Raw genomic sequence first — 19,795 nt, 5'->3', positions numbered from 1 at the left:
GGTTAGCACTAGATGGCTCAAATGGGGAGAAATGATAGCAGTAAGCTCCAGTGGCGCAATCGGTTAGCGCGCGGTACTTATAAAGCAGTATTTGCACTGAGCCATGCCGAGGTTGTGAGTTCGAGCCTCACCTGGAGCAGTTGATTGGTTTTCATAAACCATTTCACTAAAAGTAAAGATTAGACTCAGAATAAAGACGGCTCTTGCTAGAGAGTCTTAACTTCTTTTCAGGATCTGCGTGTCCGACTCCTCCAGGTGCCAAATATCACATATCCTATGCGATGCTCCTTATAAACATTCAATGATGTACCATCTTGCATAGCATGCAAACACCACATCAGTGCATTTAAAAATACTTTTGTAGAATAATAAATATGATGAATACATTGTTGTCACGGGATAACCATAAACTGAGGAGCTGCAAACAGTACTGTGTCAGCTACATACAATAAAATTTAACTCAAAGAAATATCAAAAGAAGAGCATCATCATATTAAAGTTTCTAGTCAACATAAGAGTTGCACCATAGCAGCTTATGGTGCTTTCTGCTCAGATTGTGCCTCCAATCCCACATTGACTTTTTTAGTTCTTTGCAATTTTAAAAAACAATTCCTGCTCAAAGCTAGCTTTTCAAAACCATTCAACCTATTACATTTATTTCTCTAACCTGTGAATGTGGTCCATGTTCTCTTTTCCTCATTCCCATCATGATACTCCCTTTCCGGAAACCAAGTTCACTTCTTTATCCAGCCCACCCATCCAAGGTCACCAAATCTATGAAGCAATTCTGCTTTTTCTCACATTCTCTCCATGTACAAGATACCTTGTATCAATTGAATGGACAGCAGGAGAGGTGAATATTTATGGTTAGTGGGGGTGGGGTTTTGAAGATTAACCTCATTTGACTAAGAGCCGGGGTATCTGGGAGAAAAAGTATTTTAAGGGGGATGAAGTTCATATCTCCTTGGTGAAATTTCTAGAGCCTTATTTCATCCTTTCTGTGGATGCAGACTCAGTCGGAACAGACGTCCTAGTCCTCGCTCTGCCTTTCAAAGGAACTTTAAATATGCATGGCTTATTTGGCTTTGCCCGGCGGGGTGAGAATGGCGTTTGTCAGGCGTTCGTCAGGCGATCGGAAGGGGTGAGGCAATAGTTTATGGTTCAATGGTTTTCATGAAGTCTTCTTGATAAGATGAAAGCAGGAAAGGGAAGCTTGTCAATAAGCAAACTTAAGACAAGGTGTGACTCCTAGAAAGAATGACTTGAAAACAACATACAGAAACACACATATAAAAAGGCCCTGATGAGGCTTGAACTCATGACCCCTGGTTTACAAGACCAGTGCTCTGCCACTGAGCTACAAGGCCGGTCTGCCTGCAGTTTGTAAATCGCAACATGTATTCTTACTGCGGTATGAAGATATCTATGATTTTGAGACTCTGTATGGAAATGCAGTTGCATTTGAATGTCTACATGTGTGCACAAATCGAAGAGCATGCTTAAGACACTTTTCTTGAAAGTAGGAAAAACTCCATTTTGATTTGAGAACATAAGAGTATTCACATTTATGACCATACTGAAAGCTCTACTGAGTATGTCCGCAATCAGTGACAGATAGAGAACTCACTTATTAGAAGTGATCTGTCTCTGTGGGGCAGACAAATGTAAACACGCATACACTTGAGACGGCTGAAACTTTAGGAGTAAGAAATGCTTTCTTATCAGTCTATCTATCCAAACTGGTTGGAAGGCCAGGAGTGAGGAATAGGCGATCCTCTGGACACTTCATGAAAGATCTAATTTCAATTAAGCACAAAATACTTCCCTTTATTTGACATAAATGCCATAATGGAATAGTCAGTTGGGCCCTTCTAGTGGATTATGGCAGTGTCTTGAAAGAGAGTGTAATTGTACTACGAGACATGCTCACCTTCAAAAGAGTGTCTGATGGCTTTCCGACAAAGGTGGGATTCGAACCCACGCGTGCAGAGCACAATGGATTAGCAGTCCATCGCCTTAACCACTCGGCCACCTCGTCTGCCTTAGGGGCCTATATTTCATTTTTGGTGAAATTCTAACTATGTGCTAATTAAAAATAAGCATAAGTTTATCCTAGACTGTGTCAGAATGGCAAATGTATGGGGTGTTCAATAGACAGAGCACACGATATAGCAGAATTATCAAATCTATTCCATTTGGACTGTATTTTTAATAGTCATGATAACATGCTAGCATGTGAGTCGATCTTGCACAGTGAATAATGGAGCAGTGCAGTATCTACTTGGTTAGCACTAGATGGCTCAAATGGGGAGAAATGAAAACAGTAAGCTCCAGTGGCGCAATCGGTTAGCGAGCGGTACTTATACAGCAGTACTTGCACTGAGCCATGCCGAGGTTGTGAGTTCGAGCCTCACCTGGAGCAGTTGATTGGTTTTCATAAACCATTTCACTAAAAGTAAAGATTAGACTCAGAATAAAGACGGCTCTTGCTAGAGAGTCTTAACTTCTTTTCAGGATCTGCGTGTCCGACTCCTCCAGGTGCCAAATATCACATATCCTATGCGATGCTCCTTATAAACATTCAATGATGTACCATCTTGCATAGCATGCAAACACCACATCAGTGCATTTAAAAATACTTTTGTAGAATAATAAATATGATGAATACATTGTTGTCACAGGATAACCATAAACTGAGGAGCTGCAAACAGTACTGTGTCAGCTACATACAATAAAATTTAACTCAAAGAAATATCAAAAGAAGAGCATCATCATATTAAAGTTTCTAGTCAACATAAGAGTTGCACCATAGCAGCTTATGGTGCTTTCTGCTCAGATTGTGCCTCCAATCCCACATTGACTTTTTTAGTTCTTTGAAATTTTAAAAAACAATTCCTGCTCAAAGCTAGCTTTTCAAAACCATTCAACCTATTACATTTATTTCTCTAACCTGTGAATGTGGTCCATGTTCTCTTTTCCTCATTCCCATCATGATACTCCCTTTCCGGAAACCAAGTTCACTTCTTTATCCAGCCCACCCATCCAAGGTCACCAAATCTATGAAGCAATTCTGCTTTTTCTCACATTCTCTCCATGTACAAGATACCTTGTATCAATTGAATGGACAGCAGGAGAGGTGAATATTTATGGTTAGTGGGGGTGGGGTTTTGAAGATTAACCTCATTTGACTAAGAGCCGGGGTATCTGGGAGAAAAAGTATTTTAAGGGGGATGAAGTTCATATCTCCTTGGTGAAATTTCTAGAGCCTTATTTCATCCTTTCTGTGGATGCAGACTCAGTCGGAACAGACGTCCTAGTCCTCGCTCTGCCTTTCAAAGGAACTTTAAATATGCATGGCTTATTTGGCTTTGCCCGGCAGGGCTTGCCCGGCGGGGTGAGAATGGCGTTCGTCAGGCGATCGGAAGGGGTGAGACAATAGTTTATGGTTCAATGGTTTTCATGAAGTCTTCTTGATAAGATTAAAGCAGGAAAGGGAAGCTTGTCAATAAGCAAACTTAAGACAAGGTGTGACTCCTAGAAAGAATGACTTGAAAACAACATACAGAAACACACATATAAAAAGGCCCTGATGAGGCTTGAACTCATGACCCCTGGTTTACAAGACCAGTGCTCTGCCACTGAGCTACAAGGCCGGTCTGCCTGCAGTTTGTAAATCGCAACATGTATTCTTACTGCGGTATGAAGATATCTATGATTTTGAGACTCTGTATGGAAATGCAGTTGCATTTGAATGTCTACATGTGTGCACAAATCGAAGAGCATGCTTAAGACACTTTTCTTGAAAGTAGGAAAAACTCCATTTTGATTTGAGAACATAAGAGTATTCACATTTATGACCATACTGAAAGCTCTACAGAGTATGTCCGAAATCAGTGACAGATAGAGAACTCACTTATTAGAAGTGATCTGTCTCTGTGGGGCAGACAAATGTAAACACGCATACACTTGAGACGGCTGAAACTTTAGGAGTAAGAAATGCTTTCTTATCAGTCTATCTATCCAAACTGGTTGGAAGGCCAGGAGTGAGGAATAGGCAATCCTCTGGACACTTCATGAAAGATCTAATTTCAATTAAGCACAAAATACTTCCCTTTATTTGACATAAATGCCATAATGGAATAGTCAGTTGGGCCCTTCTAGTGGATTATGGCAGTGTCTTGAAAGAGAGTGTAATTGTACTACGAGACATGCTCACCTTCAAAAGAGTGTCTGATGGCTTTCCGACGAAGGTGGGATTCGAACCCACACGTGCAGAGCACAATGGATTAGCAGTCCATCGCCTCAACCACTCGGCCACCTCGTCTGCCTTAGGGGCCTATATTTCATTTTTGGTGAAATTCTAACTATGTGCTAATTAAAAATAAGCATAAGTTTATCCTAGACTGTGTCAGAACGGCAAATGTATGGGGTGTTCAATAGACAGAGCACACGATATAGCAGAATTATCAAATCTATTCCATTTGGACTGTATTTTTAATAGTCATGATAACATGCTAGCATGTGAGTCGATCTTGCACAGTGAATAATGGAGCAGTGCAGTATCTACTTGGTTAGCACTAGATGGCTCAAATGGGGAGAAATGAAACCAGTAAGCTCCAGTGGCGCAATCGGTTAACGCGCGGTACTTATACAGCAGTACTTGCACTGAGCCATGCCGAGGTTGTGAGTTCGAGCCTCACCTGGAGCAGTTGATTGGTTTTCGTAAACCATTTCACTAAAAGTAAAGATTAGACTCAGAATAAAGACGGCTCTTGCTAGAGAGTCTTAACTTCTTTTCAGGATCTGCGTGTCCGACTCCTCCAGGTGCCAAATATCACATATCCTATGCGATGCTCCTTATAAACATTCAATGATGTACCATCTTGCATAGCATGCAAACACCACATCAGTGCATTTAAAAATACTTTTGTAGAATAATAAATATGATGAATACATTGTTGTCACGGGATAACCATACACTGAGGAGCTGCAAATAGTACTGTGTCAGCTACATACAATAAAATTTAACTCAAAGAAATATCAAAAGAAGAGCATCATCATATTAAAGTTTCTAGTCAACATAAGAGTTGCACCATAGCAGTTTATGGTGCTTTCTGCTCAGATTGTGCCTCCAATCCCACATTGACTTTTTTAGTTCTTTGCAATTTTAAAAAACAATTCCTGCTGAAAGCTAGCTTTTCAAAACCATTCAACCTATTACATTTATTTCTCTAACCTGTGAATGTGGTCCATGTTCTCTTTTCCTCATTCCCATCATGATACTCCCTTTCCGGAAACCAAGTTCACTTCTTTATCCAGCCCACCCATCCAAGGTCACCAAATCTATGAAGCAATTCTGCTTTTTCTCACATTCTCTCCATGTACAAGATACCTTGTATCAATTGAATGGACAGCAGGAGAGGTGAATATTTATGGTTAGTGGGGGTGGGGTTTTGAAGATTAACCTCATTTGACTAAGAGCCGGGGTATCTGGGAGAAAAAGTATTTTAAGGGGGATGAAGTTCATATCTCCTTGGTGAAATTTCTAGAGCCTTATTTCATCCTTTCTGTGGATGCAGACTCAGTCGGAACAGACGTCCTAGTCCTCGCTCTGCCTTTCAAAGGAACTTTAAATATGCATGGCTTATTTGGCTTTGCCCGGCAGGGCTTGCCCGGCGGGGTGAGAATGGCGTTTGTCAGGCGTTCGTCAGGCGATCGGAAGGGGTGAGGCAATAGTTTATGGTTCAATGGTTTTCATGAAGTCTTCTTGATAAGATGAAAGCAGGAAAGGGAAGCTTGTCAATAAGCAAACTTAAGACAAGGTGTGACTCCTAGAAAGAATGACTTGAAAACAACATACAGAAACACACATATAAAAAGGCCCTGATGAGGCTTGAACTCATGACCCCTGGTTTACAAGACCAGTGCTCTGCCACTGAGCTACAAGGCCGGTCTGCCTGCAGTTTGTAAATCGCAACATGTATTCTTACTGCGGTATGAAGATATCTATGATTTTGAGACTCTGTATGGAAATGCAGTTGCATTTGAATGTCTACATGTGTGCACAAATCGAAGAGCATGCTTAAGACACTTTTCTTGAAAGTAGGAAAAACTCCATTTTGATTTGAGAACATAAGAGTATTCACATTTATGACCATACTGAAAGCTCTACTGAGTATGTCCGCAATCAGTGACAGATAGAGAACTCACTTATTAGAAGTGATCTGTCTCTGTGGGGCAGACAAATGTAAACACGCATACACTTGAGACGGCTGAAACTTTAGGAGTAAGAAATGCTTTCTTATCAGTCTATCTATCCAAACTGGTTGGAAGGCCAGGAGTGAGGAATAGGCAATCCTCTGGACACTTCATGAAAGATCTAATTTCAATTAAGCACAAAATACTTCCCTTTATTTGACATAAATGCCATAATGGAATAGTCAGTTGGGCCCTTCTAGTGGATTATGGCAGTGTCTTGAAAGAGAGTGTAATTGTACTACGAGACATGCTCACCTTCAAAAGAGTGTCTGATGGCTTTCCGACGAAGGTGGGATTCGAACCCACGCGTGCAGAGCACAATGGATTAGCAGTCCATCGCCTCAACCACTCGGCCACCTCGTCTGGCTTAGGGGCTTATATTTCATTTTTGGTGAAATTCTAACTATGTGCTAATTAAAAATAAGCATAAGTTTATCCTAGACTGTGTCAGAATGGCAAATGTATGGGGTGTTCAATAGACAGAGCACACGATATAGCAGAATTATCAAATCTATTCCATTTGGACTGTATTTTTAATAGTCATGATAACATGCTAGCATGTGAGTCGATCTTGCACAGTGAATAATGGAGCAGTGCAGTATCTACTTGGTTAGCACTAGATGGCTCAAATAGGAAGAAATTAAAACAGTAAGCTCCAGTGGAGCAATCGGTTAGCGCGCGGTACTTATACAGCAGTACTTGCACTGAGCCATGCCGAGGTTGTGAGTTCGAGCCTCACCTGGAGCAGTTGATTGGTTTTCATAAACCATTTCACTAAAAGTAAAGATTAGACTCAGAATAAAGACGGCTCTTGCTAGAGAGTCTTAACTTCTTTTCAGGATCTGCGTGTCCGACTCCTCCAGGTGCCAAATATCACATATCCTATGCGATGCTCCTTATAAACATTCAATGATGTACCATCTTGCATAGCATGCAAACACCACATCAGTGCATTTAAAAATACTTTTGTAGAATAATAAATATGATGAATACATTGTTGTCACAGGATAACCATAAACTGAGGAGCTGCAAACAGTACTGTGTCAGCTACATACAATAAAATGTAACTCAAAGAAATATCAAAAGAAGAGCATCATCATATTAAAGTTTCTAGTCAACATAAGAGTTGCACCATAGCAGCTTATGGTGCTTTCTGCTCAGATTGTGCCTCCAATCCCACATTGACTTTTTTAGTTCTTTGCAATTTTAAAAAACAATTCCTGCTCAAAGCTAGCTTTTCAAAACCATTCAACCTATTACATGTATTTCTCTAACCTGTGAATGTGGTCCATGTTCTCTTTTCCTCATTCCCATCATGATACTCCCTTTCCGGAAACCAAGTTCACTTCTTTATCCAGCCCACCCATCCAAGGTCACCAAATCTATGAAGCAATTCTGCTTTTTCTCACATTCTCTCCATGTACAAGATACCTTGTATCAATTGAATGGACAGCAGGAGAGGTGAATATTTATGGTTAGTGGGGGTGGGGTTTTGAAGATTAACCTCATTTGACTAAGAGCCGGGGTATCTGGGAGAAAAAGTATTTTAAGGGGGATGAAGTTCATATCTCGGTGAAATTTCGAGAGCCTTATTTCATCCTTTCTGTGGATGCAGACTCAGTCGGAACAGACGTCCTAGTCCTCGCTCTGCCTTTCAAAGGAACTTTAAATATGCATGGCTTATTTGGCTTTGCCCGGCAGGGCTTGCCCGGCGGGGTGAGAATGGCGTTTGTCAGGCGTTCGTCAGGCGATCGGAAGGGGTGAGGCAATAGTTTATGGTTCAATGGTTTTCATGAAGTCTTCTTGATAAGATGAAAGCAGGAAAGGGAAGCTTGTCAATAAGCAAACTTAAGACAAGGTGTGACTCCTAGAAAGAATGACTTGAAAACAACATACAGAAACACACATATAAAAAGGCCCTGATGAGGCTTGAACTCATGACCCCTGGTTTACAAGACCAGTGCTCTGCCACTGAGCTACAAGGCCGGTCTGCCTGCAGTTTGTAAATCGCAACATGTATTCTTACTGCGGTATGAAGATATCTATGATTTTGAGACTCTGTATGGAAATGCAGTTGCATTTGAATGTCTACATGTGTGCACAAATCGAAGAGCATGCTTAAGACACTTTTCTTGAAAGTAGGAAAAACTCCATTTTGATTTGAGAACATAAGAGTATTCACATTTATGACCATACTGAAAGCTCTACTGAGTATGTCCGCAATCAGTGACAGATAGAGAACTCACTTATTAGAAGTGATCTGTCTCTGTGGGGCAGACAAATGTAAACACGCATACACTTGAGACGGCTGAAACTTTAGGAGTAAGAAATGCTTTCTTATCAGTCTATCTATCCAAACTGGTTGGAAGGCCAGGAGTGAGGAATAGGCGATCCTCTGGACACTTCATGAAAGATCTAATTTCAATTAAGCACAAAATACTTCCCTTTATTTGACATAAATGCCATAATGGAATAGTCAGTTGGGCCCTTCTAGTGGATTATGGCAGTGTCTTGAAAGAGAGTGTAATTGTACTACGAGACATGCTCACCTTCAAAAGAGTGTCTGATGGCTTTCCGACAAAGGTGGGATTCGAACCCACGCGTGCAGAGCACAATGGATTAGCAGTCCATCGCCTTAACCACTCGGCCACCTCGTCTGCCTTAGGGGCCTATATTTCATTTTTGGTGAAATTCTAACTATGTGCTAATTAAAAATAAGCATAAGTTTATCCTAGACTGTGTCAGAATGGCAAATGTATGGGGTGTTCAATAGACAGAGCACACGATATAGCAGAATTATCAAATCTATTCCATTTGGACTGTATTTTTAATAGTCATGATAACATGCTAGCATGTGAGTCGATCTTGCACAGTGAATAATGGAGCAGTGCAGTATCTACTTGGTTAGCACTAGATGGCTCAAATGGGGAGAAATGAAAACAGTAAGCTCCAGTGGCGCAATCGGTTAGCGAGCGGTACTTATACAGCAGTACTTGCACTGAGCCATGCCGAGGTTGTGAGTTCGAGCCTCACCTGGAGCAGTTGATTGGTTTTCATAAACCATTTCACTAAAAGTAAAGATTAGACTCAGAATAAAGACGGCTCTTGCTAGAGAGTCTTAACTTCTTTTCAGGATCTGCGTGTCCGACTCCTCCAGGTGCCAAATATCACATATCCTATGCGATGCTCCTTATAAACATTCAATGATGTACCATCTTGCATAGCATGCAAACACCACATCAGTGCATTTAAAAATACTTTTGTAGAATAATAAATATGATGAATACATTGTTGTCACAGGATAACCATAAACTGAGGAGCTGCAAACAGTACTGTGTCAGCTACATACAATAAAATTTAACTCAAAGAAATATCAAAAGAAGAGCATCATCATATTAAAGTTTCTAGTCAACATAAGAGTTGCACCATAGCAGCTTATGGTGCTTTCTGCTCAGATTGTGCCTCCAATCCCACATTGACTTTTTTAGTTCTTTGAAATTTTAAAAAACAATTCCTGCTCAAAGCTAGCTTTTCAAAACCATTCAACCTATTACATTTATTTCTCTAACCTGTGAATGTGGTCCATGTTCTCTTTTCCTCATTCCCATCATGATACTCCCTTTCCGGAAACCAAGTTCACTTCTTTATCCAGCCCACCCATCCAAGGTCACCAAATCTATGAAGCAATTCTGCTTTTTCTCACATTCTCTCCATGTACAAGATACCTTGTATCAATTGAATGGACAGCAGGAGAGGTGAATATTTATGGTTAGTGGGGGTGGGGTTTTGAAGATTAACCTCATTTGACTAAGAGCCGGGGTATCTGGGAGAAAAAGTATTTTAAGGGGGATGAAGTTCATATCTCCTTGGTGAAATTTCTAGAGCCTTATTTCATCCTTTCTGTGGATGCAGACTCAGTCGGAACAGACGTCCTAGTCCTCGCTCTGCCTTTCAAAGGAACTTTAAATATGCATGGCTTATTTGGCTTTGCCCGGCGGGGTGAGAATGGCGTTCGTCAGGCGATCGGAAGGGGTGAGACAATAGTTTATGGTTCAATGGTTTTCATGAAGTCTTCTTGATAAGATTAAAGCAGGAAAGGGAAGCTTGTCAATAAGCAAACTTAAGACAAGGTGTGACTCCTAGAAAGAATGACTTGAAAACAACATACAGAAACACACATATAAAAAGGCCCTGATGAGGCTTGAACTCATGACCCCTGGTTTACAAGACCAGTGCTCTGCCACTGAGCTACAAGGCCGGTCTGCCTGCAGTTTGTAAATCGCAACATGTATTCTTACTGCGGTATGAAGATATCTATGATTTTGAGACTCTGTATGGAAATGCAGTTGCATTTGAATGTCTACATGTGTGCACAAATCGAAGAGCATGCTTAAGACACTTTTCTTGAAAGTAGGAAAAACTCCATTTTGATTTGAGAACATAAGAGTATTCACATTTATGACCATACTGAAAGCTCTACAGAGTATGTCCGAAATCAGTGACAGATAGAGAACTCACTTATTAGAAGTGATCTGTCTCTGTGGGGCAGACAAATGTAAACACGCATACACTTGAGACGGCTGAAACTTTAGGAGTAAGAAATGCTTTCTTATCAGTCTATCTATCCAAACTGGTTGGAAGGCCAGGAGTGAGGAATAGGCAATCCTCTGGACACTTCATGAAAGATCTAATTTCAATTAAGCACAAAATACTTCCCTTTATTTGACATAAATGCCATAATGGAATAGTCAGTTGGGCCCTTCTAGTGGATTATGGCAGTGTCTTGAAAGAGAGTGTAATTGTACTACGAGACATGCTCACCTTCAAAAGAGTGTCTGATGGCTTTCCGACGAAGGTGGGATTCGAACCCACACGTGCAGAGCACAATGGATTAGCAGTCCATCGCCTCAACCACTCGGCCACCTCGTCTGCCTTAGGGGCTTATATTTCATTTTTGGTGAAATTCTAACTATGTGCTAATTAAAAATAAGCATAAGTTTATCCTAGACTGTGTCAGAATGGCAAATGTATGGGGTGTTCAATAGACAGAGCACACGATATAGCAGAATTATCAAATCTATTCCATTTGGACTGTATTTTTAATAGTCATGATAACATGCTAGCATGTGAGTCGATCTTGCACAGTGAATAATGGAGCAGTGCAGTATCTACTTGGTTAGCACTAGATGGCTCAAATGGGGAGAAATGAAACCAGTAAGCTCCAGTGGCGCAATCGGTTAACGCGCGGTACTTATACAGCAGTACTTGCACTGAGCCATGCCGAGGTTGTGAGTTCGAGCCTCACCTGGAGCAGTTGATTGGTTTTCGTAAACCATTTCACTAAAAATAAAGATTAGACTCAGAATAAAGACGGCTCTTGCTAGAGAGTCTTAACTTCTTTTCAGGATCTGCGTGTCCGACTCCTCCAGGTGCCAAATATCACATATCCTATGCGATGCTCCTTATAAACATTCAATGATGTACCATCTTGCATAGCATGCAAACACCACATCAGTGCATTTAAAAATACTTTTGTAGAATAATAAATATGATGAATACATTGTTGTCACGGGATAACCATACACTGAGGAGCTGCAAATAGTACTGTGTCAGCTACATACAATAAAATTTAACTCAAAGAAATATCAAAAGAAGAGCATCATCCTATTAAAGTTTCTAGTCAACATAAGAGTTGCACCATAGCAGCTTATGGTGCTTTCTGCTCAGATTGTGCCTCCAATCCCACATTGACTTTTTTAGTTCTTTGCAATTTTAAAAAACAATTCCTGCTGAAAGCTAGCTTTTCAAAACCATTCAACCTATTACATTTATTTCTCTAACCTGTGAATGTGGTCCATGTTCTCTTTTCCTCATTCCCATCATGATACTCCCTTTCCGGAAACCAAGTTCACTTCTTTATCCAGCCCACCCATCCAAGGTCACCAAATCTATGAAGCAATTCTGCTTTTTCTCACATTCTCTCCATGTACAAGATACCTTGTATCAATTGAATGGACAGCAGGAGAGGTGAATATTTATGGTTAGTGGGGGTGGGGTTTTGAAGATTAACCTCATTTGACTAAGAGCCGGGGTATCTGGGAGAAAAAGTATTTTAAGGGGGATGAAGTTCATATCTCCTTGGTGAAATTTCTAGAGCCTTATTTCATCCTTTCTGTGGATGCAGACTCAGTCGGAACAGACGTCCTAGTCCTCGCTCTGCCTTTCAAAGGAACTTTAAATATGCATGGCTTATTTGGCTTTGCCCGGCAGGGCTTGCCCGGCGGGGTGAGAATGGCGTTTGTCAGGCGTTCGTCAGGTGATCGGAAGGGGTGAGGCAATAGTTTATGGTTCAATGGTTTTCATGAAGTCTTCTTGATAAGATGAAAGCAGGAAAGGGAAGCTTGTCAATAAGCAAACTTAAGACAAGGTGTGACTCCTAGAAAGAATGACTTGAAAACAACATACAGAAACACACATATAAAAAGGCCCTGATGAGGCTTGAACTCATGACCCCTGGTTTACAAGACCAGTGCTCTGCCACTGAGCTACAAGGCCGGTCTGCCTGCAGTTTGTAAATCGCAACATGTATTCTTACTGCGGTATGAAGATATCTATGATTTTGAGACTCTGTATGGAAATGCAGTTGCATTTGAATGTCTACATGTGTGCACAAATCGAAGAGCATGCTTAAGACACTTTTCTTGAAAGTAGGAAAAACTCCATTTTGATTTGAGAACATAAGAGTATTCACATTTATGACCATACTGAAAGCTCTACTGAGTATGTCCGCAATCAGTGACAGATAGAGAACTCACTTATTAGAAGTGATCTGTCTCTGTGGGGCAGACAAATGTAAACACGCATACACTTGAGACGGCTGAAACTTTAGGAGTAAGAAATGCTTTCTTATCAGTCTATCTATCCAAACTGGTTGGAAGGCCAGGAGTGAGGAATAGGCAATCCTCTGGACACTTCATGAAAGATCTAATTTCAATTAAGCACAAAATACTTCCCTTTATTTGACATAAATGCCATAATGGAATAGTCAGTTGGGCCCTTCTAGTGGATTATGGCAGTGTCTTGAAAGAGAGTGTAATTGTACTACGAGACATGCTCACCTTCAAAAGAGTGTCTGATGGCTTTCCGACGAAGGTGGGATTCGAACCCACGCGTGCAGAGCACAATGGATTAGCAGTCCATCGCCTCAACCACTCGGCCACCTCGTCTGGCTTAGGGGCTTATATTTCATTTTTGGTGAAATTCTAACTATGTGCTAATTAAAAATAAGCATAAGTTTATCCTAGACTGTGTCAGAATGGCAAATGTATGGGGTGTTCAATAGACAGAGCACACGATATAGCAGAATTATCAAATCTATTCCATTTGGACTGTATTTTTAATAGTCATGATAACATGCTAGCATGTGAGTCGATCTTGCACAGTGAATAATGGAGCAGTGCAGTATCTACTTGGTTAGCACTAGATGGCTCAAATGGGAAGAAATTAAAACAGTAAGCTCCAGTGGAGCAATCGGTTAGCGCGCGGTACTTATACAGCAGTACTTGCACTGAGCCATGCCGAGGTTGTGAGTTCGAGCCTCACCTGGAGCAGTTGATTGGTTTTCATCAACCATTTCACTAAAAGTAAAGATTAGACTCAGAATAAAGACGGCTCTTGCTAGAGAGTCTTAACTTCTTTTCAGGATCTGCGTGTCCGACTCCTCCAGGTGCCAAATATCACATATCCTATGCGATGCTCCTTATAAACATTCAATGATGTACCATCTTGCATAGCATGCAAACACCACATCAGTGCATTTAAAAATACTTTTGTAGAATAATAAATATGATGAATACATTGTTGTCACAGGATAACCATAAACTGAGGAGCTGCAAACAGTACTGTGTCAGCTACATACAATAAAATGTAACTCAAAGAAATATCAAAAGAAGAGCATCATCATATTAAAGTTTCTAGTCAACATAAGAGTTGCACCATAGCAGCTTATGGTGCTTTCTGCTCAGATTGTGCCTCCAATCCCACATTGACTTTTTTAGTTCTTTGCAATTTTAAAAAACAATTCCTGCTCAAAGCTAGCTTTTCAAAACCATTCAACCTATTACATGTATTTCTCTAACCTGTGAATGTGGTCCATGTTCTCTTTTCCTCATTCCCATCATGATACTCCCTTTCCGGAAACCAAGTTCACTTCTTTATCCAGCCCACCCATCCAAGGTCACCAAATCTATGAAGCAATTCTGCTTTTTCTCACATTCTCTCCATGTACAAGATACCTTGTATCAATTGAATGGACAGCAGGAGAGGTGAATATTTATGGTTAGTGGGGGTGGGGTTTTGAAGATTAACCTCATTTGACTAAGAGCCGGGGTATCTGGGAGAAAAAGTATTTTAAGGGGGATGAAGTTCATATCTCCTTGGTGAAATTTCGAGAGCCTTATTTCATCCTTTCTGTGGATGCAGACTCAGTCGGAACAGACGTCCTAGTCCTCGCTCTGCCTTTCAAAGGAACTTTAAATATGCATGGCTTATTTGGCTTTGCCCGGCAGGGCTTGCCCGGCGGGGTGAGAATGGCGTTTGTCAGGCGTTCGTCAGGCGATCGGAAGGGGTGAGGCAATAGTTTATGGTTCAATGGTTTTCATGAAGTCTTCTTGATAAGATGAAAGCAGGAAAGGGAAGCTTGTCAATAAGCAAACTTAAGACAAGGTGTGACTCCTAGAAAGAATGACTTGAAAACAACATACAGAAACACACATATAAAAAGGCCCTGATGAGGCTTGAACTCATGACCCCTGGTTTACAAGACCAGTGCTCTGCCACTGAGCTACAAGGCCGGTCTGCCTGCAGTTTGTAAATCGCAACATGTATTCTTACTGCGGTATGAAGATATCTATGATTTTGAGACTCTGTATGGAAATGCAGTTGCATTTGAATGTCTACATGTGTGCACAAATCGAAGAGCATGCTTAAGACACTTTTCTTGAAAGTAGGAAAAACTCCATTTTGATTTGAGAACATAAGAGTATTCACATTTATGACCATACTGAAAGCTCTACTGAGTATGTCCGCAATCAGTGACAGATAGAGAACTCACTTATTAGAAGTGATCTGTCTCTGTGGGGCAGACAAATGTAAACACGCATACACTTGAGACGGCTGAAACTTTAGGAGTAAGAAATGCTTTCTTATCAGTCTATCTATCCAAACTGGTTGGAAGGCCAGGAGTGAGGAATAGGCAATCCTCTGGACACTTCATGAAAGATCTAATTTCAATTAAGCACAAAATACTTCCCTTTATTTGACATAAATGCCATAATGGAATAGTCAGTTGGGCCCTTCTAGTGGATTATGGCAGTGTCTTGAAAGAGAGTGTAATTGTACTACGAGACATGCTCACCTTCAAAAGAGTGTCTGATGGCTTTCCGACGAAGGTGGGATTCGAACCCACGCGTGCAGAGCACAATGGATTAGCAGTCCATCGCCTCAACCACTCGGCCACCTCGTCTGCCTTAGGGGCTTATATTTCATTTTTGGTGAAATTCTAACTATGTGCTAATTAAAAATAAGCATAAGTTTATCCTAGACTGTGTCAGAATGGCAAATGTATGGGGTGTTCAATAGACAGAGCACACGATATAGCAGAATTATCAAATCTATTCCATTTGGACTGTATTTTTAATAGTCATGATAACATGCTAGCATGTGAGTCGATCTTGCACAGTGAATAATGGAGCAGTGCAGTATCTACTTGGTTAGCACTAGATGGCTCAAATGGGAAGAAATTAAAACAGTAAGCTCCAGTGGCGCAATCGGTTAGCGCGCGGTACTTATACAGCAGTACTTGCACTGAGCCATGCCGAGGTTGTGAGTTCGAGCCTCACCTGGAGCAGTTCATTGCTTTTCATAAACCATTTCACTAAAAGTAAAGATTAGACTCAGAATAAAGACGGCTCTTGCTAGAGAGTCTTAACTTCTTTTCAGGATCTGCGTGTCCGACTCCTCCAGGTGCCAAATATCACATATCCTATGCGATGCTCCTTATAAACATTCAATGATGTACCATCTTGCATAGCATGCAAACACCACATCAGTGCATTTAAAAATACTTTTGTAGAATAATAAATATGATGAATACATTGTTGTCACAGGATAACCATAAACTGAGGAGCTGCAAACAGTACTGTGTCAGCTACATACAATAAAATGTAACTCAAAGAAATATCAAAAGAAGAGCATCATCATATTAAAGTTTCTAGTCAACATAAGAGTTGCACCATAGCAGCTTATGGTGCTTTCTGCTCAGATTGTGCCTCCAATCCCACATTGACTTTTTTAGTTCTTTGCAATTTTAAAAAACAATTCCTGCTCAAAGCTAGCTTTTCAAAACCATTCAACCTATTACATGTATTTCTCTAACCTGTGAATGTGGTCCATGTTCTCTTTTCCTCATTCCCATCATGATACTCCCTTTCCGGAAACCAAGTTCACTTCTTTATCCAGCCCACCCATCCAAGGTCACCAAATCTATGAAGCAATTCTGCTTTTTCTCACATTCTCTCCATGTACAAGATACCTTGTATCAATTGAATGGACAGCAGGAGAGGTGAATATTTATGGTTAGTGGGGGTGGGGTTTTGAAGATTAACCTCATTTGACTAAGAGCCGGGGTATCTGGGAGAAAAAGTATTTTAAGGGGGATGAAGTTCATATCTCCTTGGTGAAATTTCGAGAGCCTTATTTCATCCTTTCTGTGGATGCAGACTCAGTCGGAACAGACGTCCTAGTCCTCGCTCTGCCTTTCAAAGGAACTTTAAATATGCATGGCTTATTTGGCTTTGCCCGGCAGGGCTTGCCCGGCGGGGTGAGAATGGCGTTTGTCAGGCGTTCGTCAGGCGATCGGAAGGGGTGAGGCAATAGTTTATGGTTCAATGGTTTTCATGAAGTCTTCTTGATAAGATGAAAGCAGGAAAGGGAAGCTTGTCAATAAGCAAACTTAAGACAAGGTGTGACTCCTAGAAAGAATGACTTGAAAACAACATACAGAAACACACATATAAAAAGGCCCTGATGAGGCTTGAACTCATGACCCCTGGTTTACAAGACCAGTGCTCTGCCACTGAGCTACAAGGCCGGTCTGCCTGCAGTTTGTAAATCGCAACATGTATTCTTACTGCGGTATGAAGATATCTATGATTTTGAGACTCTGTATGGAAATGCAGTTGCATTTGAATGTCTACATGTGTGCACAAATCGAAGAGCATGCTTAAGACACTTTTCTTGAAAGTAGGAAAAACTCCATTTTGATTTGAGAACATAAGAGTATTCACATTTATGACCATACTGAAAGCTCTACTGAGTATGTCCGCAATCAGTGACAGATAGAGAACTCACTTATTAGAAGTGATCTGTCTCTGTGGGGCAGACAAATGTAAACACGCATACACTTGAGACGGCTGAAACTTTAGGAGTAAGAAATGCTTTCTTATCAGTCTATCTATCCAAACTGGTTGGAAGGCCAGGAGTGAGGAATAGGCAATCCTCTGGACACTTCATGAAAGATCTAATTTCAATTAAGCACAAAATACTTCCCTTTATTTGACATAAATGCCATAATGGAATAGTCAGTTGGGCCCTTCTAGTGGATTATGGCAGTGTCTTGAAAGAGAGTGTAATTGTACTACGAGACATGCTCACCTTCAAAAGAGTGTCTGATGGCTTTCCGACGAAGGTCGGATTCGAACCCACGCGTGCAGAGCACAATGGATTAGCAGTCCATCGCCTTAACCACTCGGCCACCTCGTCTGCCTTATGGGCCTATATTTCATTTTTGGTGAAATTCTAACTATGTGCTAATTAAAAATAAGCATAAGTTTATCCTAGACTGTGTCAGAATGGCAAATGTATGGGGTGTTCAATAGACAGAGCACACGATATAGCAGAATTATCAAATCTATTCCATTTGGACTGTATTTTTAATAGTCATGATAACATGCTAGCATGTGAGTCGATCTTGCACAGTGAATAATGGAGCAGTGCAGTATCTACTTGGTTAGCACTAGATGGCTCAAATGGGGAGAAATGAAAGCAGTAAGCTCCAGTGGCGCAATCGGTTAGCGCGCGGTACTTATAAAGCAGTATTTGCACTGAGCCATGCCGAGGTTGTGAGTTCGAGCCTCACCTGGAGCAGTTGATTGGTTTTCATAAACCATTTCACTAAAAGTAAAGATTAGACTCAGAATAAAGACGGCTCTTGCTAGAGAGTCTTAACTTCTTTTCAGGATCTGCGTGTCCGACTCCTCCAGGTGCCAAATATCACATATCCTATGCGATGCTCCTTATAAACATTCAATGATGTACCATCTTGCATAGCATGCAAACACCACATCAGTGCATTTAAAAATACTTTTGTAGAATAATAAATATGATGAATACATTGTTGTCACGGGATAACCATAAACTGAGGAGCTGCAAACAGTACTGTGTCAGCTACATACAATAAAATTTAACTCAAAGAAATATCAAAAGAAGAGCATCATCATATTAAAGTTTCTAGTCAACATAAGAGTTGCACCATAGCAGCTTATGGTGCTTTCTGCTCAGATTGTGCCTCCAATCCCACATTGACTTTTTTAGTTCTTTGCAATTTTAAAAAACAATTCCTGCTCAAAGCTAGCTTTTCAAAACCATTCAACCTATTACATGTATTTCTCTAACCTGTGAATGTGGTCCATGTTCTCTTTTCCTCATTCCCATCATGATACTCCCTTTCCGGAAACCAAGTTCACTTCTTTATCCAGCCCACCCATCCAAGGTCACCAAATCTATGAAGCAATTCTGCTTTTTCTCACATTCTCTCCATGTACAAGATACCTTGTATCAATTGAATGGACAGCAGGAGAGGTGAATATTTATGGTTAGTGGGGGTGGGGTTTTGAAGATTAACCTCATTTGACTAAGAGCCGGGGTATCTGGGAGAAAAAGTATTTTAAGGGGGATGAAGTTCATATCTCCTTGGTGAAATTTCTAGAGCCTTATTTCATCCTTTCTGTGGATGCAGACTCAGTCGGAACAGACGTCCTAGTCCTCGCTCTGCCTTTCAAAGGAACTTTAAATATGCATGGCTTATTTGGCTTTGCCCGGCAGGGCTTGCCCGGCGGGGTGAGAATGGCGTTTGTCAGGCGTTCGTCAGGCGATCGGAAGGGGTGAGGCAATAGTTTATGGTTCAATGGTTTTCATGAAGTCTTCTTGATAAGATGAAAGCAGGAAAGGGAAGCTTGTCAATAAGCAAACTTAAGACAAGGTGTGACTCCTAGAAAGAATGACTTGAAAACAACATACAGAAACACACATATAAAAAGGCCCTGATGAGGCTTGAACTCATGACCCCTGGTTTACAAGACCAGTGCTCTGCCACTGAGCTACAAGGCCGGTCTGCCTGCAGTTTGTAAATCGCAACATGTATTCTTACTGCGGTATGAAGATATCTATGATTTTGAGACTCTGTATGGAAATGCAGTTG

The 19,795-nt window shown here is 40.9% G+C and overlaps 26 non-coding genes across 26 annotated transcripts; 9 read left to right on the top strand and 17 right to left on the bottom strand.

Annotated features, from left to right (window-relative positions):
- The first annotated feature begins 44 nt into the window (after positions 1-44).
- TRNAI-UAU (transfer RNA isoleucine (anticodon UAU)) lies at positions 45-139 on the top strand. The gene is made up of 2 exons: positions 45-82; positions 104-139. It is a non-coding gene; the product is annotated as a tRNA-Ile (tRNA).
- Positions 140-1,295: 1,156 nt separating this feature from the next.
- TRNAT-UGU (transfer RNA threonine (anticodon UGU)) lies at positions 1,296-1,367 on the bottom strand. The gene has a single exon. It is a non-coding gene; the product is annotated as a tRNA-Thr (tRNA).
- Positions 1,368-1,956: 589 nt separating this feature from the next.
- Positions 1,957-2,038, bottom strand: TRNAS-GCU (transfer RNA serine (anticodon GCU)). The gene has a single exon. It is a non-coding gene; the product is annotated as a tRNA-Ser (tRNA).
- A 289-nt stretch (positions 2,039-2,327) lies between these two features.
- TRNAI-UAU (transfer RNA isoleucine (anticodon UAU)) lies at positions 2,328-2,422 on the top strand. Its single transcript has 2 exons — positions 2,328-2,365; positions 2,387-2,422. It is a non-coding gene; the product is annotated as a tRNA-Ile (tRNA).
- Positions 2,423-3,581: 1,159 nt separating this feature from the next.
- On the bottom strand, positions 3,582-3,653 carry TRNAT-UGU (transfer RNA threonine (anticodon UGU)). The gene has a single exon. It is a non-coding gene; the product is annotated as a tRNA-Thr (tRNA).
- A 589-nt stretch (positions 3,654-4,242) lies between these two features.
- TRNAS-GCU (transfer RNA serine (anticodon GCU)) lies at positions 4,243-4,324 on the bottom strand. The gene has a single exon. It is a non-coding gene; the product is annotated as a tRNA-Ser (tRNA).
- Positions 4,325-4,613: 289 nt separating this feature from the next.
- TRNAI-UAU (transfer RNA isoleucine (anticodon UAU)) lies at positions 4,614-4,708 on the top strand. Its single transcript has 2 exons — positions 4,614-4,651; positions 4,673-4,708. It is a non-coding gene; the product is annotated as a tRNA-Ile (tRNA).
- Positions 4,709-5,878: 1,170 nt separating this feature from the next.
- Positions 5,879-5,950, bottom strand: TRNAT-UGU (transfer RNA threonine (anticodon UGU)). The gene has a single exon. It is a non-coding gene; the product is annotated as a tRNA-Thr (tRNA).
- Positions 5,951-6,539: 589 nt separating this feature from the next.
- On the bottom strand, positions 6,540-6,621 carry TRNAS-GCU (transfer RNA serine (anticodon GCU)). The gene has a single exon. It is a non-coding gene; the product is annotated as a tRNA-Ser (tRNA).
- A 289-nt stretch (positions 6,622-6,910) lies between these two features.
- Positions 6,911-7,005, top strand: TRNAI-UAU (transfer RNA isoleucine (anticodon UAU)). The gene is made up of 2 exons: positions 6,911-6,948; positions 6,970-7,005. It is a non-coding gene; the product is annotated as a tRNA-Ile (tRNA).
- Positions 7,006-8,172: 1,167 nt separating this feature from the next.
- TRNAT-UGU (transfer RNA threonine (anticodon UGU)) lies at positions 8,173-8,244 on the bottom strand. The gene has a single exon. It is a non-coding gene; the product is annotated as a tRNA-Thr (tRNA).
- A 589-nt stretch (positions 8,245-8,833) lies between these two features.
- Positions 8,834-8,915, bottom strand: TRNAS-GCU (transfer RNA serine (anticodon GCU)). Its single transcript has one exon. It is a non-coding gene; the product is annotated as a tRNA-Ser (tRNA).
- Positions 8,916-9,204: 289 nt separating this feature from the next.
- On the top strand, positions 9,205-9,299 carry TRNAI-UAU (transfer RNA isoleucine (anticodon UAU)). The gene is made up of 2 exons: positions 9,205-9,242; positions 9,264-9,299. It is a non-coding gene; the product is annotated as a tRNA-Ile (tRNA).
- Positions 9,300-10,444: 1,145 nt separating this feature from the next.
- TRNAT-UGU (transfer RNA threonine (anticodon UGU)) lies at positions 10,445-10,516 on the bottom strand. The gene has a single exon. It is a non-coding gene; the product is annotated as a tRNA-Thr (tRNA).
- Positions 10,517-11,105: 589 nt separating this feature from the next.
- On the bottom strand, positions 11,106-11,187 carry TRNAS-GCU (transfer RNA serine (anticodon GCU)). The gene has a single exon. It is a non-coding gene; the product is annotated as a tRNA-Ser (tRNA).
- A 289-nt stretch (positions 11,188-11,476) lies between these two features.
- TRNAI-UAU (transfer RNA isoleucine (anticodon UAU)) lies at positions 11,477-11,571 on the top strand. The gene is made up of 2 exons: positions 11,477-11,514; positions 11,536-11,571. It is a non-coding gene; the product is annotated as a tRNA-Ile (tRNA).
- Positions 11,572-12,741: 1,170 nt separating this feature from the next.
- Positions 12,742-12,813, bottom strand: TRNAT-UGU (transfer RNA threonine (anticodon UGU)). The gene has a single exon. It is a non-coding gene; the product is annotated as a tRNA-Thr (tRNA).
- A 589-nt stretch (positions 12,814-13,402) lies between these two features.
- Positions 13,403-13,484, bottom strand: TRNAS-GCU (transfer RNA serine (anticodon GCU)). The gene has a single exon. It is a non-coding gene; the product is annotated as a tRNA-Ser (tRNA).
- Positions 13,485-13,773: 289 nt separating this feature from the next.
- On the top strand, positions 13,774-13,868 carry TRNAI-UAU (transfer RNA isoleucine (anticodon UAU)). Its single transcript has 2 exons — positions 13,774-13,811; positions 13,833-13,868. It is a non-coding gene; the product is annotated as a tRNA-Ile (tRNA).
- A 1,170-nt stretch (positions 13,869-15,038) lies between these two features.
- Positions 15,039-15,110, bottom strand: TRNAT-UGU (transfer RNA threonine (anticodon UGU)). The gene has a single exon. It is a non-coding gene; the product is annotated as a tRNA-Thr (tRNA).
- Positions 15,111-15,699: 589 nt separating this feature from the next.
- Positions 15,700-15,781, bottom strand: TRNAS-GCU (transfer RNA serine (anticodon GCU)). Its single transcript has one exon. It is a non-coding gene; the product is annotated as a tRNA-Ser (tRNA).
- Positions 15,782-16,070: 289 nt separating this feature from the next.
- On the top strand, positions 16,071-16,165 carry TRNAI-UAU (transfer RNA isoleucine (anticodon UAU)). Its single transcript has 2 exons — positions 16,071-16,108; positions 16,130-16,165. It is a non-coding gene; the product is annotated as a tRNA-Ile (tRNA).
- A 1,170-nt stretch (positions 16,166-17,335) lies between these two features.
- TRNAT-UGU (transfer RNA threonine (anticodon UGU)) lies at positions 17,336-17,407 on the bottom strand. Its single transcript has one exon. It is a non-coding gene; the product is annotated as a tRNA-Thr (tRNA).
- A 589-nt stretch (positions 17,408-17,996) lies between these two features.
- On the bottom strand, positions 17,997-18,078 carry TRNAS-GCU (transfer RNA serine (anticodon GCU)). The gene has a single exon. It is a non-coding gene; the product is annotated as a tRNA-Ser (tRNA).
- A 289-nt stretch (positions 18,079-18,367) lies between these two features.
- Positions 18,368-18,462, top strand: TRNAI-UAU (transfer RNA isoleucine (anticodon UAU)). Its single transcript has 2 exons — positions 18,368-18,405; positions 18,427-18,462. It is a non-coding gene; the product is annotated as a tRNA-Ile (tRNA).
- Positions 18,463-19,632: 1,170 nt separating this feature from the next.
- On the bottom strand, positions 19,633-19,704 carry TRNAT-UGU (transfer RNA threonine (anticodon UGU)). The gene has a single exon. It is a non-coding gene; the product is annotated as a tRNA-Thr (tRNA).
- Between the last annotated feature and the right edge of the window lie 91 nt (positions 19,705-19,795).

The sequence above is a fragment of the Lissotriton vulgaris genome, chromosome 5 (genome assembly GCF_964263255.1).
Source record: "Lissotriton vulgaris chromosome 5, aLisVul1.2, whole genome shotgun sequence".
In the NCBI taxonomy this organism is placed as follows: domain Eukaryota; kingdom Metazoa; phylum Chordata; class Amphibia; order Caudata; family Salamandridae; genus Lissotriton; species Lissotriton vulgaris.
The sequence above is the reverse complement of the archived record's forward strand: the minus strand, read 5'-3'. Positions and strand labels throughout refer to the sequence as shown.